The following is a 23078-nucleotide window of genomic DNA, read 5'->3' on the forward strand; positions in this document are numbered from 1 at the left end:
AGGACCAAGAAGTTTAACTTCTCAAAGAAAAATAATATAATACGTCCACTTATTAATTACACTTGTAATCTATGTCGATGACAAAGGAGAGAAATCTTCTCACATTCCAATAGATCATTTTCGCAATTCATGGCAAAGAGGACAAAGGTGAATCATCCTCCTGTGGGCAAGCTTCACGATGGTTAGCTAAAAAGTTAGAATGATCAAACGTGCCCAAACTAGAACCAATGAGAGATGGAGGCCTTGATCTTTCTCTTGGAAAGGAATTTAAAATTATTCTTAGAAGAAGATGAAGCTAATAGGAAGAGATTAAGTCACTCTTCCTAACTATAGACTATAGAAATTTTTTAATTTTCTTATTATTCTTCATCCATTGTCGATCATAGCATCTTTGTAATAGTAGATGGTGCCTAACCCAGGGAACCTCTACAATCAATAACTACATATATTGTTATGTATGTGCACTAAGGTAAAGTGTGTTTAAAACTAATCAAAGCACCATAAGTACAATGCTACATGAAAGTCGTGATTTTTTCCTTAATTTTTTAATTAAGAAAATGGGTTTTAAAGGCCCCCTTGAAACCCTATACAAAGATATCTTAAAGACTAGACATTAATCCCATTAGGAAAAATAGGACAAAAAAGGATACAACCACTAGTCAAACAAAAGCCAGCTATCAAAGAATAGTACATCAACCAAGATTTTTCCTTAATGTTATGGTTGAAAGAATAATGGAATAAAATCACCTATATTTCTAAGAGAGAAATGAAGATTGAGCTTCCTTTAAGTAAGTATTATTGTTTCTACAATTGGAGGATGATAAATATTTTTAACATAGAAGAAAGGAAATATTGTTGCCCCTAAGAAGAAAATGGGAACAATCAAAGAAAACTCTCAAGCATGTTGTCAAAGGAAAAGATACAAGCTACTTGGTATCTTTAAAATTTGAAAAGTAAAGCATAAGAAAGAAGCTCAATGAAAGAGGGTGCATGCTTTTGTTTGAAAAAAAACAAGAGATTACTATATATATATATATATATATATATATATATATATATATATATATATATATATAGAGAGAGAGAGAGAGAGAGAGAGAGCCTAAATTTTTGAGGAGTCATGAGTATGACTACGATCGAATCACATAAGAAATTTCTTGTTACCAAAAAAATAAAAATGGAAACAACATAAGAAATCCCCAAATGATAATGGAGAGGCCAAAAGAGGGCCTCAACTCAATATCACAAAGAATTTGCGACAAAAATCTTAATTTTATAAGTGTGGTATTTAAACACAAAAGAAAATATTTCAATGGATGAAATAAAAACACTAAATAGGATCGCATACTCAAATTTGATAGAACAAAATGATGAATTATATAAATGCAATGAATTGAATACATGATTCAAACCACACATACAATGCATCTTGACACAAAAATGGGTATATTATAGGTTGATTCAGTTAACTTAATAAATGCCCTACCTTTTGGCTAAAGTGATCCATTTAAATTAATAGTTTTCACCAATTTTTCACTTTTTGACACTTGTAATAGCTAAGATGTTAATGAATTGGTGAGCCCTAGAAGATGTAACATTCTAACCTATAAATGTTGTGGCTAGTAATTTATGTGTCTTTGTATGTAGATTGTAAATATATTTTTTAATTAAGAAATAATTAATGAGTTTTTAATGTAAATATTAAAAAATAATATAATAAATAATATTGATGCAAGCTTTTAGGTAAAATTGTGTATGATTTTTTTGTTTTGATGTTTCCAATCACACTAAAGGATCATAAATTATGATCTAAAACATCAAAATAATAAATCATGCATAAGTTAATGAAAAACTTGCATCAATAGAAGAATTTTATCAATTAATTAATAATTTTTTTTTAAAGTAATGGTGCCTCGATACAATATTAAATTATTTGTATAAAGGGTGAAATTTTAAATTTTTAACATAGATTTGTAACACTCATATCTAATGCAAAGATATTTTCTCATAATTTTTTGTTGCATAATTTATTTTCTAACTTTTTAAAGTGAGATTAACTATAATACAGATATATGTTACTTTGATAATGCATAACTTTTTTATATGCATATAGATTAATTTCTTCTTTTTGTTGAAATAAGTGTTAGAAACATGGTGTCTTAACCTTGCAATTATGTAAGGTTACTAATTATAGTAATTTTACATTTGTGAATAGATTGGTCTACTGTTTTTCTCAAAGCTATGAATTTGGTATATAAGCATACTGGAAAAATCTTGGTTGAAATATCATGTTTGTGTTTACGGATATTAAAGTCCCCATTTTCAAAAGTTTCAAAGTCTAGTTTGGAGTCCTTAGAGGTATATTTTAGGCCCAAAAGTGGTCATAACTAGCTTAGATGATCTTTGAATGAAGATACATCTATTCAAGGTTACCATCATTCTAAGTTAGTAATGTACATTGAAATGAAGGCCTGGCATGTCCATGTATTCAAAAAATAACCTTTGAAGAAAGATAATTTCAAAAAATGGAGAAAAAAGAACTTTTGTTCAAAGGTCTTCTTTTATTCCTTTTATGGCAATTCTATAAAAGGAATAAAAAAGGATCAAATGAAACTCTCTTTTTTCATTTATTGAAATACCATTGTTCAAATTTCAATCTTTGAGCTAAAGTTCACATTCAAATGAAGATACTTTTTAATGTGTCTTCAAACAAATATGTAAGGGACAAACCAGAAGGAGATAAACTAGAAGGGAATAGATATGTTTACAAAGGTAGTGACAAGGGAGAAGTTGAATTCCTCTTCAACTTTGGTTGGTCTTCTCGACTGAACAGAATAAAAGAACAACAAAGTCAAGGGTGGTTTGATATATTCTAGTTGGAGCTATAGGAACCAGAAGGGATATATCTGAAGGAGATAAACCAAAAGGGAACAAGGAGGCAAATGTGGTAAGTAGCAAATCCGAAGAGGATGCTTTGCTTCTATCTTTAGAAAATGTTGATGATTCATGGTTTTAGATTCTGGTGCTTCATTTCATGCTACACCTCATAGAGGTTATTTCATTGATTATGTCCAAGGGGATTTTGGGCTTGTTTATTTGGGGGATAATGAACTCTGTCAAATTGTTGGAAAGGGAAAAGTTAAGATTAAGTTGTAGAATAAGAATCATTGGCTACTACATGAGGTAAGACATGTTCCAAGGCTGAGTAGGAATTTAATTTCAGCAGGGCACCTCGGTGATGAGGGTTGTAGAGTTACTTTTAATGATAAAAATTGGAATGTTTCAAAAGTTTCCTTTGTAGTAGCAAAAGGTGTGAAAGTCGGCACGTTATATCTTTGTACAAGTCATATTGTTCCTTCTACTTTGATTGTTTTAGAGAAAAATGAATGTTTAGGAACAGTTGTTGTAGTTGATCAGGGAGAACAAATAGCTACTATATATTCTATTATAGCACTGTGGCACAACAGACTTGGGCACATGAGTGAGAAAGGTATGAAAGTACTCATTCAAAGAAAATTTTACCAAGTCTAAAATGTTTCAATATGGATTTATGTGAAAGTTGTGTGTATGGAAAACAAAAGAGAGTGAGTTCTATGAAGACTAGGAAGGAAAATAAAAATGAGAAATTAGAGCTTTTGCATACAGATGTAGGTGACCAGCTCAGGTATCTTCCCTTGGTGGCTCTCATTATTATGTTACATTTATTAATGATGCAACTAGAAAAGTATGGGTTTATTTCCTTAGACAGAAGTCTGATGTATTTCAAACTTTTAAGAAATGGAAATGCTTGGTTGAATATAAGACTGGAAAGAAATTAAAATGTCTCAGATATAATAACAGTGGTGAGTATTTCAGTCATGAATTTGAAGATTATTTCTCTACTAATGGTATTTGTAGACAAAACATTGTTCCAAGGACTCCACAGGAAAATGGAGTGGCTAAACGCATGAACATGACTATAATGGAGTGTGCAAGAAGCACGAGGTTGCATGTTGGGTTACCCTTAAACATGTGGGCAGAGGCTGTCAATACTACTATATATTTGATTAATAGAGGTCCCTCTACTTGTTTGGGTTGTGGTATTCCATAGAAAGCATGGACTAGTAAGAAGGTAAACTATTATTTTCTCAAAACGTTTGGTTGTGAAGCATTTGCACATGTTGATTTTGAAAATAGAACCAAGCTGGAAGCTAAGTCAAAAAAATGTGTATTTGTTAGATATGGCATTAATGAATTTGGTTATAGGCTTTGGGATTCTAAAAATTGTAAAATTGTAAGAAGTAAGGATGTCATATTCAATGAGAAAATGTTGTACAAAGATCGGTTTCAGGAACATGAGAAGAAAGAAAATGATTATGTAGTAGTGGATGATGCTCCAAAAGCTGATGTTCCAACAATTCCTCATGATCTGCAACAACCACAGCAAAAAATACCACAAACCCCAGTGAATGTTAGATGGTTTAAAAGGCTAAGTAGACCTCCAAAAATATTTTCTCCTTCCTTGTATTTTATTTTACTTACTAATGCTAGTGAACCTAAATGTTATGACGAAGCTGTGTAGGTGGATACAAAGATTCAGTGGGAGTACACAATGAAAGAACAAATGCACTCTTTGTTGAAAAATAAGACGTGGGATTTATGCAAGTTGCCTACAGGTAAAAGGACTTTACAAAATAAGTGGGTTTATAGGTTGAAAGAAGAGGATGAAGGCAAGAAAATATTTAAAGCCAAGTTAGTGGTAAAAGGATTTGCACAAAAAAAGGCATTGATTTTGATGAGATATTCTCTCATGTTGTTAAAATGACTTCTATTTGCATTGTTTTATGTATTGTGGCTACTGAAGATTTGCATTTGGAGCAACTTGATGTTAAAACAACCTTCCTTCATGGTGATTTGGATGAAGAGATATACATGGCTCAACCACAAAGACTTGAGGTCAAAGGTAACGAGAACTTAGTGTGCAGATTGAAGAAAAGTTTATATGGCTTGAAACAAGCACCTCGGCAATGGTATCTAAAATTTGACAAGTTTATGCATGAGCATGGATATAGTAGGTGTCATTCAGATCATTTTGTTTATTTTAAGAGGTTGGATGATGACAACTACATTATTTTATGTTTATATGTTGATGATATGCTTGTAGTTGGGTCTAACATGGATCATATTAATTGGTTAAAGGAACAATTAGCACATTCATTTTCTATGAAGGATTTGTGGGCAGGGAAATAAATCCTTGGTATGAAGATTTGCAGAGATAGGAAGAACAGGAAATTGACATTATCTCAGGCTAATTATATTGAGAAGATGGTGCAATGTTTATCTATGGAGAATGCTAAAGCTGCCAACACACCTTTACCTGGTCATTTGAAGTTGACTAAGGAGATGTGTCCCAAGATACAAGAAGAGGAGGATAAGATGTCTAAGGTACCTTATGTTTCAGCTGTAGGAAGCTTGATGTACTTTATGGTATGTAGAAGCCCAGATATTGCACATGTAGTGGGAGTTGTTAGCAGGTTGAGCATTGGAATGCAATAAAATGGATTCTCAGATATCTAAGAGGAACATCCAGTAAGTGTTTACACTTTGGGGGCTCTATGTCATGCCCAAGAATTATGGCCAAAAAAACACACCAAATTTATTTTTTTTTTTTTTTTTTTTTTTTTTTTTTTTTTTTTTTTTTTTTTTTTTTTTTTAATATTTTAAATGTATTTATTTAAACTTAAGTGCACTAAGTTGATACAGTAAGTTCACATGAAACATGGATGCCAAGAAGGCGGTTACACGAACTCTTAACAATCAATTGATTCAGTTAACAACCCCTCTTATTTAATTAGAAGACCCAATTATTTGATAGATTTAATAAATCCCTTTAAAAGATTTACACTCTAAGAACATTAGTAAATTTCTTAAATACAATTTTATTTAAATTTTACATATGAATTTGTCGTCTACTTCGACAAGGAGTAAAACTAAAATTATCATTCATTTTATGAGTTAATCTGGATTGCATGACCCTCCAATAGACATAGATCAATTTTAAACTATAAAATTCTAATGTTTAAGGCTTATGAATTTAAACCACATTTTACTAATCCCGAAAATAAAACTTCCCATTAGGAACTGCTAATTGACTAATTAAACTTAATTAAGTTATCCTTAACTACATTAAATAATAACTATATTGCATTCACAGAATTTAATAATTAACGTTACAAATTAACGATTAATAAATAAACAGATAAAACTATTTTAGAACGATTCTTTAATTAATAATATTCATTAATTATTAAATTCGCTAAGCTAAAATTACTAAATTTTTAAGTTGTTAATGAACTTCATTAATACACATTATCATTTAAACTAATAATTAAATAAATTAAAAATAAAAACTACTAACAACTATTTTTAACTAATCTATATAAACGAAAATTTAATTTAAAACTAAACTATATAAATGAAAATTTAATTTAAACTAAACTATATAAATGAAAATTTAATTTAAACTAAACTAAATAAATGAAAGTTTAATTTAAACTAAACTAAATAAATGAAAATTTCATTTAAACTAAACTATATAAAAAAATTTAAAAAAATAAATAAATAAAAAAAAAAAAAAAATGAAACGCCGCCCCACGCATATATATGCGTGGGGGATCCCACGCAATATATGCGTGGGCCTCACGCATACACATGCGTGGGGATCCCACGCATTTAAATGCGTGGTCCTCACGCATGGGTATGCGTGGGGTCTTCCACGCGTACGTGGACTGGCCGCCGGGTACGAGCCGCAGGCTCTGCCCGAAATTCAAATTTTTTTTTTTGTTTTTTTTTTTTATTTTTTTTTTTTTGATGGGTTGCATTAAATAAGGTAGGTCGCCCACCCTTTGAAGCCTTATAATAGGAGGGTGATTTACTATAATTTATTGACTGTAATAGAGGGGTCTCCCTTTTTTCTTTTGCCCATACATTTTCCAGCAAGTTTGAGCACCTACAGGCCTCTATTTTTTTTTGAAGATTAAGTTTTTATCAATTTTCTCTATTGATCTTGAGACATGGGTGTCAATAGATTGGTGAATCTATACATTGCATATTACATCATGAACACAACCATACATTAATCAAATGATATGCTTATAACTTTTTTTTTTTAAAACTAACTTTAGTTCCTCTTCCTTTGTTGTTGGATCAATACAATTCTATTTTCTTTCACATACAAATGCAACAACTGCATATGAATCCAATTTTAAACATAATGCAACTAATTACTCCATGGGAATGGAAAATAGGAAGATCACCATGGGTGTTTAAATTCTCTATAATTTCATATGCATATATTTTCTCCATACCATTCTAATGTCTAATTGAACTCAGCCTTTCCTAACATAATTCCTTCATATACAAGATTAACATTCACCATTCACAATCCATCACAATAATATGCATGAACAAAAAGGTGGTTGAATTGGCTATAACAAGTTTCACAAAATGAGAAGACCATTTAACTTACATTACGCAAATTTTCCAAAGAACATGGGAGCAATGCAAGGAATTTCTCATAATCTCTTTTTTTTTTTGTATTATTCATCCTGGTTCAAAGGCTCCACTCGGGAAAGAACCAGTAAGAAAACCCAAGGTCATTGCCCAATACTTCCAAGTTTCCAATCCATTTTACATCATTTTACAACTCACATAAATCTCTACAAACTTCCAACATGTGCTACCTTCCAAAAAACTTCAAAATCACAATAAAGGATAATGGGGAAGACAAAACTAAAACAAGGTGGATAATCACAACAACATCAAATCAAACATACACTCCAAACCCGGTTTGCACAATAGATCTATACATGGAATCAAAACAAGGGGGGAGGTGGATTTTCCCAATGGGAGAAGTCAATCACCATTCCATTACATGGCCCTTTCGGGGCTTGAATTTTAAGAATTTCCATTCTATATAAGGCCCTTTCGGGGCTCCAATCACAAGGATACTCATTTTCTCTTCATACACATGATTTCACAACATCAATAAGGAAGGTGATGACAAGTAGGGGCCCATACACCCTACCCTTTTTCCTTCCTCTCACCATGAAAGGAGACTCTCACCAATGAGGTCCAACTAAAGCCCTACCCCCATACATGGCCACTTCTTCCCTATCCAAGGGTGAGTGATGCCATCACAATCCCCATGAAAACTCAAAGAACAAGGTCTCAACAAAGCAAGAAATGAAATCCAAAACAAGGTAAAATTCCCTTCAATATCCTCCCAATACACACAACATAAAAGGACAAGAACCTTCACAATACTATAACAAGATTCATACATGATCAACAAAAAGGAAAACTAAGCCCATGAGAGAGAAATTCCTACCTCCACAAGTGTTATGGCAACAATGGAAGTTTTTTTGAGAAGAGCTTCTTTCCTTTCTCCTTCCTTCAATCTTCAAGCTTGCTCTCTCCAAACTAGAGATTGGGTAAAAAAAACCCCCATTCACTACTTCCCAAGTGCCTCTAAATAAGAATCTACTTAACTAGGCTTAGGGTAACCCCTTGGTGGAGTCAAGGTCACCTACCTATGAAGTGACAACCAATTTCGAATTCAAGCAAAGATGGAGTGTTTGAGTGACCATAAAGGTCAACCAAGGAGACTTGGGGAGTGGAAAACACTCCCAACCCAAACCCTTACCCTTAGGGTAATTAATTTTGAAGTTTTAAGGCTTAAGGATTGAATAAGGACAATAAAACTAGGGGAAACAAACTACCAAAAGAAATACACTTTAAAGATGGACTAGGTAAAAAAAGAATATAGCACAAAATAAACATGGGGTTCAGCTTTTGTCTTCCCATTGGATTTCTCGGCTAAATTTCCTGCACACTCATTGCACACGTCAGTAATTCGAGAAGCACATGTATATATATAAATATAAAAATACGCATCAACAATTTCATGAAATTTAAAACATCCATTCTTCCATAATCTATTCATTCATCTCATTCTACTCATTAAAATTGGAGATTCAAAGTGTTAGTTTGCATTCATTCATTTTATCAGCATATACGTTATAAAACATTAAACTACAGAAATCAAATATCTGAAATAAAGCATCATACATCATAATTAGCAAAATAATGTTCAGTGCCACAAATAATGCTCTGACATATCGAGCCATAAAAAAATAATAATATATAGTATCATCGAGGCTAGGATGGGTCGAGGCGGGGCCTCACATCCTCCCCCACTAGGCATGAACTTCCTCCTGGAGTTCATCAAAAAGGTATGGGTACTGAGATCGCATCTGCGTTGTATCCTCCCATGTGGCCGTGATCTCATCGTAGCAATCCCACTGGACCCTAACCTGGTCCAGCTCTCGACCTCGAAGTGCGAGGGTCCGTCGGGCAATAATACGGATGGGCTCCAGCGCTAACTGGCCGTCCGACTCCACCTGCAAAGCATCCCAATCTATAATATGAGACTCATCATAGATATATCTTCTAAGTACTGAAATGTGAAACACATCGTGGGTGCGTGACAGGCTAGGTGGCAAAGCTAGACGGTAGGCAACTGGTCCTATCCTCTCTAGGATCTCGAATGGCCCAACGAAACGGGGTGCCAACTTAGAGCCCTTTCCGAATCGAATCGGACTCTTGTGTGGCCGCACCCTCAAGAAAACTCTATCCCCAACCTGATACTCTCGATCCATCCTATTTGCATCAGCATACTTCTTCTGTCGATCCTGTGCCTCTTTCAGGCGCTGCCTAATCCAAATCACCTGCTGTTCCATATCTCTAACTAACTGAGGTCCAATGGAAACTCGATCCTCGATCCTGTCCCAACTCAAAGGCGTCCTACAAGGTCTCCCATACAGGGCCTCATAAGGCGGCATACCTATGGAGGAATGGTGCCCATTGTTATAGGCAAACTCAACTAGGTGGAGGTATTCCTCCCACTTGACCTGATGATCCATCACGTACATACGCAACATGTCCTCCAACACTTGATTCACACGCTCAGTCTGCCCATCAGTCTGAGGGTGGTACGCTGTACTGAAATTGAGCCTAGTGCCCAAAGCTGACTGCAACTCTCTCCAAAAAGATGAGGTGAATAGTGAGTCCCTATCAGAGATAATCTTACGGGGAATGCCATGAAGTCTGACAGTGTCTCGCAAAAACACCTGAGCTATGTCTCGGGCTGTGTACGTAGTACGCACAGGTGAGAAGTGAGCAACCTTGGTCAATGTGTCAACTGTCACCATAATGGCATCATGACGACGAGAAGACAAAGGAAGACCAACAATAAAGTCCATCGATATAACATCCCACTTCCACTCTGGAATCTCATGAGGCTGAAGGAGCCCACCGGGATGACGATGTTCTGCCTTCACCCTCTGACACTCGAGGCATCTCGCCACTATGTCGGCAATCTGCGCTCTCATGCCTGGCCAATGGTACAACTGCCTCAAATCTGCATGCAACTTCTTAACACCAGGGTGTGCCGCATAAGGTGCTCTGTGAGCCTCAAGTATGATGAGCTCGCGCAAACCCCCGATGGAAGGTACATACACACGTCCTCTATGACGTAAGAGTCCATCAGACTCCAAGGAATACTCTGAATACTTCCCCTCCAAGGGTCTCTGAGAATGCACAACCTGACTAACCTCTGTAAAAAGCTCATCTGCTGGCAAGTGCTGTAAAATCTGCTCTCTCAAATCGGTGCTCGTAGTCATAGATGAGAGCTCATGGCGCCTTCTACTTAAGGCGTCTGCAACTACATTCTCCTTTCCCTTGATGTAATGTACATCAAAATTGTACTCGCAAAGGAACTCCATCCACCTTCTCTGTCTAGCATTCAGGTTTGGCTGCGTGAATAGGTACTGCAAGCTCTGATGGTCGGAATGAAGTTCAAATCTATGACCTAGTAGGAAGTGTCGCCACTTCACTAATGCATGAACCACCGCTGCAAGCTCTAGGTCATGAGTAGGGTAGTTGAGTTCATGAGTCTTCAACTTCCTAGACTCGAAGGAAATAGGCCGACCATCCTGCATAAGCACTGCCCCAATGCCATCCAAAGATGCATCAGTGCACACCACAAAGTCCGCCAATGGGTCTGGTACTGCAAGAATAGGTGCACTCGTGAGGGCTCTCTTGAGCTCTAGAAAAGCTCTCTCGCACTTCTCTGTCCATTCAAACTTCTTTCCTTTCCTCTGCAGCGATGTAATGGGGTGTGCCAATCTAGAAAATCCTGCAATGAAGCGTCGATAATAGCCTGCTAATCCCATAAAGCTCCTCACCTCAGTGACACTAGTAGGTGCAGGCCAATCCATGATGGCTCTAATCTTCGATGGGTCTACCGAGATACCCTCGCCTGATATGATATGGCCCAAATAATGGATCTCTGATCGGAAGAATGCACACTTCGATAAGCTACCAAACAACTGATTCTCTCTCAGCTTCTGCAACACCTGCCTCAGGTGTTTCTCGTGCTCTTCCTCATCATGGGAATATATCAGGATGTCATCCAGGAACACAACTACGAACTTATCCAAGAAGGTACGAAATACTCCGTTCATGAGGCTCATGAATACAGCTGGAGCATTTGTGAGACCGAATGGCACCACTGTGAACTCATAGTGTCCATACCTAGTACGGAAAGCGGTCTTAGGAATATCACTCCCCACAATCCTCAACTGGTGGTACCCTGACTTAAGATCAATTTTTGAAAATACACGAGCACCCTGCAACTGATCAAATAGGTCATCAATTCTGGGAAGGGGATATCGGTTCTTGATGGTTACTTTGTTCAATTGCCGATAATCAATGCATAACCTAAGTGATCCATCCTTCTTCTTAACGAAGATCACTGGTGCACCCCAAGGTGACACACTAGGTCGAATATGCCCCTTCTCTAGGAGTTCCTCCAACTGAACCTTTAGTTCACTAAGCTCATGCGTAGTCATCCTGTATGGTGCTCTTGATACTGGTTCCGCGCCTGGCACAAGATCAATATGAAAGTCTACTGCCCTAGGTGGGGGTCTACCAGGGAGCTCTGAAGGAAAAACATCTGCAAACTCCTGCAATATAGGAAAGTCATCAAGGGATGGTTCCCCTTCTGAGCCTTCCTCTCTATCACTAATGGTGATTGCAAACAGCTGACACCCCTTCCGCATGCACCGCCTAAGCTGCATAGCGGATATCATACGAAGGGATATGGGTCTCTTAACCCCAAGAATCACTCTACCGATACCATCATCATCCACACATTCCACTGTCTTCTGTCGACAATCCATCTTGGCGCTGTGGGAATAAAGCCAATCTATGCCAAGAACAACATCATAAGAACCTAGTGGGGTAATGCGTAGATCAGACACCGTGAATGTGGCTCCCATCTGAATCGGGCAACTATGCACCATGGAACTAACTGACACTCTAGCTCCTGAGGCTAACTCTACCTCCCAACCGACATCTTGTCTAACTGCCACCAGCCCGCAACGCTCCACAGCAAAAGGAGATATAAAGGAGTCAGTAGCTCCTGAATCAAATAAAACTGTAACCACGCTACCCTGAATGATACCTGTAGCCTCAATGACTGTAGCCTGATGCTCGGCCTGGCGGTTGTCAACTGCTGCGAATACTCTGTGTGATCTGCCTACATCACCAACTGTCGGCTCTGAAAAAGCCCCTCCCTGACCACTGGAGGGTTGTCCCTGTGGACACTCTCTAGCTATATGACCCATGCCACCACAAGTGTAGCATGGTCCCCGTGCATGAGGCCGTGCACCCTGTGAACTAATCTGCTGTGGCCCTCCTGACCTGCTAGACCCACTGAAACCACCCCTAGAAGACTGCTGAGACTTCGCTGGCTGAGACTGTGGAGCCTGTACTTTCTGATCCTGCCTCGGTCCCTGTGAGTACCACTGCTTGGGCTTGGAGCCCTGATAACCCTGTGAGGGTTTCTGGTGCTGCTGCTGCTGAGGTTTCTGTTGCTGAGACTGTTGGCCCTTAGAGGACCCTGCTGAGTAGTTCTGATTCCCCTTCCAAGGGGGTTTCTGCTGGGTAGAGTTTCGGTTCTGAGATCGATCTCGTGACTCCTGTCTACTCCGAGTATCCTCTACAACCAAGGCCATCTCAACTACCTGTCTGAAAGTAGTAGGAAAAGCCATACGCACTGGACCCTGAAGAGAGAAATTTAGGCCCATGATAAATCTATGCACACGCTGTTTCTCGTCCTTCATGTACTCGACATATGGAAGGAGCTCGAGAAACCTGCTCTCATACTGAGCTACAGTGAGACCTCTCTGATGAAGAGAATGAAACTCCTCTATCTGCTTCTGCCTGAAATGCTCAGACAGGAATCTCTCTCTGAATCTCTCCAAAAAGGTCTCCCACGTGAGGGTATCCATGCTCATCCCTCTGATCGTCTCCTCCTGATGCCACCAATTGGAGGCATCTCCTCTCAACTGATGGACTGCAACACGTGCCTTCAGATTACTCCCATAGGAACGTAATCCAAAACACCGCTGGAGGCTCTGCAACCAAGCCTCTGCCACTGTCCCTTCTGTGGAACCGGTAAAAAGTGGGGGTCCAAGACGTATCAGCTCTCTGATGTCATCTCCTATGTGTCTAGGAGGTCTCTCGGGTGGTGGTACTCTCTGATGAATGGATTCCCCCTCGTGCTCACCTTGTCCCTCATCCTGCCTCGGTGGGGGACTCCTACTCCTCTCTCTACCACCAGGATCCTGTGCTTCCCTTTCGGGAACCTGCTGAACTGGCTCTGCTACAGGTGGGGGTAGTCTCTGCTGAACTACACCAATCAGTGTCTGAAGGGCATCCAAAATGTCCTGATTCGGGTTCTGAGGTGGTGGTGGTGGTGGTGGAGGTGGTGGTCCGTCCTCCTGTCTGACTCCACTACCTCTCGCCCTACGACCTCTACCTCGGCGGTTGTTCCGTGTAACAGGAGGCATCCTACACAATGAAAGTTTTTAATTAATTTTAGAAGCATAGTGGTTAAGGTTCCTAGTGTTGAAACTAGGCTCTGATACCAAAATGTCATGCCCAAGAATTATGGCCAAAAAAACACACCAAATTTTTTTTTTTTTTTTTTTTTTTTTTTTTAATATTTTAAATGTATTTATTTAAACTTAAGTGCACTAAGTTGATACAGTAAGTTCACATGAAACATGGATGCCAAGAAGGCGGTTACACGAACTCTTAACAATCAATTGATTCAGTTAACAACCCCTCTTATTTAATTAGAAGACCCAATTATTTGATAGATTTAATAAATCCCTTTAAAAGATTTACACTCTAAGAACATTAGTAAATTTCTTAAATACAATTTTATTTAAATTTTACATATGAATTTGTCGTCTACTTCGACAAGGAGTAAAACTAAAATTATCATTCATTTTATGAGTTAATCTGGATTGCATGACCCTCCAATAGACATAGATCAATTTTAAACTATAAAATTCTAATGTTTAAGGCTTATGAATTTAAACCACATTTTACTAATCCCGAAAATAAAACTTCCCATTAGGAACTGCTAATTGACTAATTAAACTTAATTAAGTTATCCTTAACTACATTAAATAATAACTATATTGCATTCACAGAATTTAATAATTAACGTTACAAATTAACGATTAATAAATAAACAGATAAAACTATTTTAGAACGATTCTTTAATTAATAATATTCATTAATTATTAAATTCGCTAAGCTAAAATTACTAAATTTTTAAGTTGTTAATGAACTTCATTAATACACATTATCATTTAAACTAATAATTAAATAAATTAAAAATAAAAACTACTAACAACTATTTTTAACTAATCTATATAAACGAAAATTTAATTTAAAACTAAACTATATAAATGAAAATTTAATTTAAACTAAACTATATAAATGAAAATTTAATTTAAACTAAACTAAATAAATGAAAGTTTAATTTAAACTAAACTAAATAAATGAAAATTTCATTTAAACTAAACTATATAAAAAAATTTTTAAAAAAAAATAAATAAAAAAAAAAAAAAAATGAAACGCCGCCCCACGCATATATATGCGTGGGGGATCCCACGCAATATATGCGTGGGCCTCACGCATACACATGCGTGGGGATCCCACGCATTTAAATGCGTGGTCCTCACGCATGGGTATGCGTGGGGTCTTCCACGCGTACGTGGACTGGCCGCCGGGTACGAGCCGCAGGCTCTGCCCGAAATTCAAATTTTTTTTTTTGTTTTTTTTTTTTATTTTTTATTTTTTGATGGGTTGCATTAAATAAGGTAAGTCGCCCACCCTTTGAAGCCTTATAATAGGAGGGTGATTTACTATAATTTATTGACTGTAATAGAGGGGTCTCCCTTTTTTTTTTTGCCCATACATTTTCCAGCAAGTTTGAGCACCTACAGGCCTCTATTTTTTTTTGAAGATTAAGTTTTTATCAATTTTCTCTATTGATCTTGAGACATGGGTGTCAATAGATTGGTGAATCTATACATTGCATATTACATCATGAACACAACCATACATTAATCAAATGATATGCTTATAACTTTTTTTTTTTTAAACTAACTTTAGTTCCTCTTCCTTTGTTGTTGGATCAATACAATTCTATTTTCTTTCACATACAAATGCAACAACTGCATATGAATCCAATTTTAAACATAATGCAACTAATTACTCCATGGGAATGGAAAATAGGAAGATCACCATGGGTGTTTAAATTCTCTATAATTTCATATGCATATATTTTCTCCATACCATTCTAATGTCTAATTGAACTCAGCCTTTCCTAACATAATTCCTTCATATACAAGATTAACATTCACCATTCACAATCCATCACAATAATATGCATGAACAAAAAGGTGGTTGAATTGGCTATAACAAGTTTCACAAAATGAGAAGACCATTTAACTTACATTACGCAAATTTTCCAAAGAACATGGGAGCAATGCAAGGAATTTCTCATAATCTCTTTTTTTTTTGTATTATTCATCCTGGTTCAAAGGCTCCACTCGGGAAAGAACCAGTAAGAAAACCCAAGGTCATTGCCCAATACTTCCAAGTTTCCAATCCATTTTACATCATTTTACAACTCACATAAATCTCTACAAACTTCCAACATGTGCTACCTTCCAAAAAACTTCAAAATCACAATAAAGGATAATGGGGAAGACAAAACTAAAACAAGGTGGATAATCACAACAACATCAAATCAAACATACACTCCAAACCCGGTTTGCACAATAGATCTATACATGGAATCAAAACAAGGGGGGAGGTGGATTTTCCCAATGGGAGAAGTCAATCACCATTCCATTACATGGCCCTTTCGGGGCTTGAATTTTAAGAATTTCCATTCTATATAAGGCCCTTTCGGGGCTCCAATCACAAGGATACTCATTTTCTCTTCATACACATGATTTCACAACATCAATAAGGAAGGTGATGACAAGTAGGGGCCCATACACCCTACCCTTTTTCCTTCCTCTCACCATGAAAGGAGACTCTCACCAATGAGGTCCAACTAAAGCCCTACCCCCATACATGGCCACTTCTTCCCTATCCAAGGGTGAGTGATGCCATCACAATCCCCATGAAAACTCAAAGAACAAGGTCTCAACAAAGCAAGAAATGAAATCCAAAACAAGGTAAAATTCCCTTCAATATCCTCCCAATACACACAACATAAAAGGACAAGAACCTTCACAATACTATAACAAGATTCATACATGATCAACAAAAAGGAAAACTAAGCCCATGAGAGAGAAATTCCTACCTCCACAAGTGTTATGGCAACAATGGAAGTTTTTTTGAGAAGAGCTTCTTTCCTTTCTCCTTCCTTCAATCTTCAAGCTTGCTCTCTCCAAACTAGAGATTGGGTAAAAAAAACCCCCATTCACTACTTCCCAAGTGCCTCTAAATAAGAATCTACTTAACTAGGCTTAGGGTAACCCCTTGGTGGAGTCAAGGTCACCTACCTATGAAGTGACAACCAATTTCGAATTCAAGCAAAGATGGAGTGTTTGAGTGACCATAAAGGTCAACCAAGGAGACTTGGGGAGTGGAAAACACTCCCAACCCAAACCCTTACCCTTAGGGTAATTAATTTTGAAGTTTTAAGGCTTAAGGATTGAATAAGGACAATAAAACTAGGGGAAACAAACTACCAAAAGAAATACACTTTAAAGATGGACTAGGTAAAAAAAGAATATAGCACAAAATAAACATGGGGTTCAGCTTTTGTCTTCCCATTGGATTTCTCGGCTAAATTTCCTGCACACTCATTGCACACGTCAGTAATTCGAGAAGCACATGTATATATATAAATATAAAAATACGCATCAACAATTTCATGAAATTTAAAACATCCATTCTTCCATAATCTATTCATTCATCTCATTCTACTCATTAAAATTGGAGATTCAAAGTGTTAGTTTGCATTCATTCATTTTATCAGCATATACGTTATAAAACATTAAACTACAGAAATCAAATATCTGAAATAAAGCATCATACATCATAATTAGCAAAATAATGTTCAGTGCCACAAATAATGCTCTGACATATCGAGCCATAAAAAAAAAATAATATATAGTATCATCGAGGCTAGGATGGGTCGAGGCGGGGCCTCACACTCTACTCCTAATTTATAAGACTATGTTGACTCAGATTTGGCAGGGGATATTAATACCAAGAAAAGTACTATAGGTTATGTATTTACTATTGGTGGGGTAGCAGTGAGCTGGGTTTCTCGATTACAAAAGGTTAATGCTTTATCCACTACAGAGGCAGAGTATGTTGCTGCTATAGAGGCAACCAAGGAGATGATATGGCTTTAGTTCTTCATGGAAGAATTGGGACACCTATAGAGAGATAATTATTTGTTTACAAATAGCTAGAGTTCCATTCATCTTGCAAAGAATTCAACTCTGCATTCAAAGACAAAACACATTTAGTTGCATTAGCATTTCATTCGGTCAGTTTTGGATGATGGACAGTTAAAGTTGGACAAGATACATACAGATGACAATCCAGCAGATATGTTTACAAAGGTAGTGACAAGGGAGAAGCTGAATTCCTCTTCAACTTTGGTTGGTCTTCTCGACTGAATAGAATAAAAGAACAACAAAGTCAAGGGTGGTTTGATATATTCCAGTTGGAGCTTCATGTTTAGCAGTGTTATGATTAGTCTCCAAGTGGGAGGTTATTGTTGTGGAGTTTGATCAGTCTCCAAGTGGGAGATTGTTGTGATATGGAGCCTCATTAGACTTGGAGGTTTATTCGGTGTGGTTTTCTCCCCATATTATTTATACGGGGGTTTGGGGGTAGCACCCCCAAGATGGGGTCCTAGGGAAAAGCCCTAGGTGTGCTCCCTATCATAGTACAGGGTGAGGTCGAGGGTCAATGCCTCTATGGGGTTTTGGGGGGGCAATGCCCCTGAAGCCAAAAATGCCCTTATATTGTTAAAGGCATTGACTGTTATTTTTCCTATTGGACAACTTATTCTAGCCCTAATTTTGTAAGTGGCAAAAGCTTGTATAAAAAGGCTTAGTGTTAGGGATTTCATAATGTAATGGTGAGATTGTAGCTTCTTGTAGTGATATTGAGTTGTAAAGGGATTATGGATTGTAATCACTAGATAATAATAATATTGGACTTGTTGTTGGTGGACATAGCCTAGGGATTGGGTGAACCACGTTAAATCTTAGTGTCTTGTGTTCTCTTATGTGCGATCTATTATTTTCTAATATTGGTTATATTTGCATGTAACTGTTATTTATGTCTGAGGTTAATCCTAACATGCAAGAGGATGAGGAGGTAAGGGGTAAGAGGATATAGCTTGACTAAGGAGAGAGATAAAGAGAGAGAGATGCTAGAGACATATAGTTTCCTTGTGAGGAAAATATTTTAGGCCATCACCAAGTGTGCTAACAGTTATAGTAGAGGAATGAATTGTGCTTATAGGAATTGTAGTTAATTGATGGGAGAGGAATTATGCACTCAAGTAGGGAGTCTATTAGGGTCCCTAGATCATAACTCATACTTGCACCTACTCTATCATTAAGAACCTTTCTAAATTATGACTAGCACTTACGAATCTAGGTATGTGATATTTGTAATAGCTATTTATTTAGAATTAGATGTGTATGGAGTATGATTGGTTGATTATTATGTTTGTACTATTGTTTAGAAATTACTTGATAATTATAAGCTTTAAATAAATGGTCTTGAATGTCACTTTTGATCATTTAGATCACAATAGACATTGACTGTTAGATCTAGGTGGCCAACATGTGGAGATTTTTTAGCTATTATGTAGTTGTAAGAATCATATTATAAGGAGCATCTTGTAGTGTAGTTGATTATGATGTTGGGGGACAGATTGTCTTTATTTCTCTAATTAGACAAGCACAAATTATTTTGTTAGGAGTGAGTTAAGACTAGGTCTAAAGAAATAAAACATATGACAAAAGAGGGTTTAAGCACAATGGACACACGGTTTATCTATATTCAAAAGTTAAGGGTCTCACTTGAGATAGGGATAGTTGATAAGAGGCTATCAAATTTTCTCAGCATGTTATAGTCTAGTTTAATAGCAAATGCATTTTTTTGTAGTAGATAGAATGGGAGCTAAGTACAAATATGGCTAGATTCATTTCAATTTTATCCTAAGGAAGATCTATTGTCCAAGTGGATCAAAAAAATATAGATGGGGGTTGAGATCTCATTGCAATAAAATATTGTTAACAATGAAATAGAAGGAGATGAAGATGTAGTGTTAGAATCAATATTTCCCATGAAATCTTAATCATGTGATGCCTCTATTCCAAATTATCATCACAAGGTTATTCATTAGTGCCTCCACGTTACGTGGATGACTTATATATAGATTTGTGCAAAACTACAATCTATTCTTAGGGAGTGGAACTAATAAATTATTGTTACCTGTAGCCCCTCACATCTTAATTAATTAATCATCAATGAGATTGTATGCCTAATTCTTGAAACCAAAGCAATTTTGCCCCTTAAATTTATGATAGTTAAAAAAAAATTATGATCTGGGAAGCGTTCTGTTGAATTTCAATGGACTTACAAGAAGTAATATAATTAAATTAGCACTGAATAAACTTCTTAGGAGTATTTATCTTGAATTTAAAAGAATAAAAGTAGAATCAATTTGATTTATATTTTCTTTCATGTTATTACTTTCAAACATTTATTTGGATTTTAATAATTAGAAGAGAAAGAAGTATCTTGAGTTAAATATCCATATCTAAATTCACTACATGCAAAAAACTTGATTGTACAATTTTAACACGCAAACTTGAATCCACGAAAGAAGAAAACTATTCAAATACACATTGTCCTTATATTGGTATGATTGCCCCCTTGGTAAAATTCTATGTGTTGAAATCATGAAGAGGTTGATTAACTTTGAACACAAATAATGCCATAAAAATGTAATCATTAGTGTGACCATTAGAATCTTATGTACACTTAAACAAATCAACAATTGTTACTCTATGACTCATATTAACTTCATATCGCTTTAGGAATACTTTGGCAAGATTATTGAATAAATGAGTAGACCCTCAAGGAAGTGAAAATAAACACCGAATAGGATTATATTTTAAAGTGAGTCAGATTTAATTAACAACATTACACAAAGAAAGTCTATGCATTTAGCCATACAACTAGGATCACATTTTCCATCATACATTGAAAACATAGGTGCCACAAAATGCATATTTAATAGATGTGTTGAAATGTATAAAGAAACTGGGATATACCTAGTATCCTTAAATTTATCACTATTTTGTCCAGTGGGGTTTGCATCCACTCACTTCTCTATTCAATCTATTTTATGAAATGATATAGCTAGGCTATAGGAAAGCATGTTAACTAATGTAGATTGAGAACCTATATGTGTGGTTTGAATGAATGCATAAGAAGTAAGCACACTAAATGAAATAATGCATTATATTTAAGATAAATGAGTAGAAACTAATTCAAAACTTTAAAAAATAAATAGAGGTGTACTTAACTTTAAATCCTATGGAGATACTAATGTTGTTAAGTGTCACTTCATCAAGATGTTAGTAGTTAACTCACTACTAAGTTCAACTCTCGTTATTTTTTACATCTTTAAAATTAATTTATTTCTTTATTCAGTGATCAACTAAATTAACTTTTCTTATAATCAATTTTTTTTAATACAAAACTCCAATATATCTCAATCAATTTTTCCAAGCAATATTAAAACATACAAAACTTAAAAAATCAAGCAAGTTGTGTTCTTCCAATATGTCAATTTATGTATATTTTAATAAAAAATTGATAATATAATTTTAGTCACTATCATCAAACTATACTTATAACAATTATTTATTAGAAAACATCAATCATGAATAAGAATAGTTCCCTTAAAAGGGTGTATGAGTAGCCAAGTTGGTGTGAAGGCGAGTCGTGAGGCGTAGTGTTAGGCTAATGATCCCAATGCTACGCATCAACTCCGGTTCGAGTCACACTAGGTTTACCACAAACCCTTTTGAGCCAATAGTGGCATGTTGTGATGGTTAAGTTGTTGCGTTGTTATCCTTGCCATCCAGGTTCAAATCTCATGGGGATGAGGTCCCCCGTTTGTGGCCTCACTGATTCATAACTCCAGGTCAAAGCGTTGGTGGTACCGGTGGGTGTGTCGCGCCAGCACTACCAGTCACGTTAAAAAGTTTACCAGGCGCATAAAAAAAAAAAAAAAAAAAAAAAGTTCCCTTAAAATAAATTATAAAAATGAAAAATGAAAGTGACACATACAAGAACAAGTACAATAATTTTTTTCGAAAAAAACCACATCCTACTATGACTCAAACACTCTTGACCATATAAGTTTTCCCAATTCAAACATACAAACCAATATAAAACTTAAAAATTCCTTCACTTATATACAAATAATTCTTCCTCAACCAAATTTAAAATTCTTAAAACTTTAGCTCATTAAGCTAACACCAACTAATATTTCCCAAACATTATAATAAAAAAATTTAATAACTGTAATTTTTGACGTTTGCCTTCATCTGCCCTTTGTTAAGGCCGGCAATGGCGACCAAAAATTTAATTTAATGTCTCAATTAAATATTCGTAAAACTAAATATTAGTAAGAGAATAATATATTTTGAATTCACATCGTTACCTTAATTTGCCATCCCCATCTTGGAGTGCCACGTGGACCCTCTAGATTACTTTAAAACACTATGTTACTTACATTCAACGAAACTAATAATTTGTACGGATTTGGAATATATCCTTTTAGAGAATATTTCAAAGTTTATAATCTACATTATTTAATTGTTTTATTATTATTATTTTTTATGAATGTGTTTTTAGGTTAGTTTAAGTTAGGTATAAGAATAAAATACTCAAATAATGTAAAGTGGTCCAAGTAAATAGTTGCAACTTGTACCCGTTTAGGGTTCATATCTTATTAGGGCTTACATTTTGAAATTCAATTGGTTTGAATGTTTTTATATTATAAATTTTATTGAGTTGTTTTTCATATACAAATATTGTATATATATTTTTGTAATTTTAAGAATAATTTTAGTAAGAATTAAAATAGTATTTTATTAATTCTTTAATAATTATTGATTTTCTTTTATAAATGTAATTTTATAAATTTCAAAAGTTTTTAATTATAGAATTCAATCATCAATAAATAAATGTAAACTTAAGAAACTTTAAAGAAAAGTAAAGCTAATCTTTAGTTTGAATATTTCAATTTATAAAAATTTATCAAAAAGTAAAGTTAAAGAACACTAACCAAAAACTTTGATGAGTACATTTTCAATCACATAACTACTCACTTAGCAAAGAATAAAGTTAAAGGACATTCACCTAAAATTATGATGGGTATACTTCCAATCACATAAGTACCTACTCACTTTATAGCAAACACAAGTTAAATGACTTTTTATAAAGTAAAGTTAATCTTTACAGACTCTAATCTATCAATTGATAAAAAAATAAAGTAATTTCACCAAAATCTTTGATATTCATATCTTTTATATCAAACACTA

The sequence above is a fragment of the Cupressus sempervirens genome, chromosome 2 (assembly GCF_028749045.1).
Source record: "Cupressus sempervirens isolate cs-2001-9-10 chromosome 2, ASM2874904v1, whole genome shotgun sequence".
Lineage (NCBI taxonomy): Eukaryota > Viridiplantae > Streptophyta > Pinopsida > Cupressales > Cupressaceae > Cupressus > Cupressus sempervirens.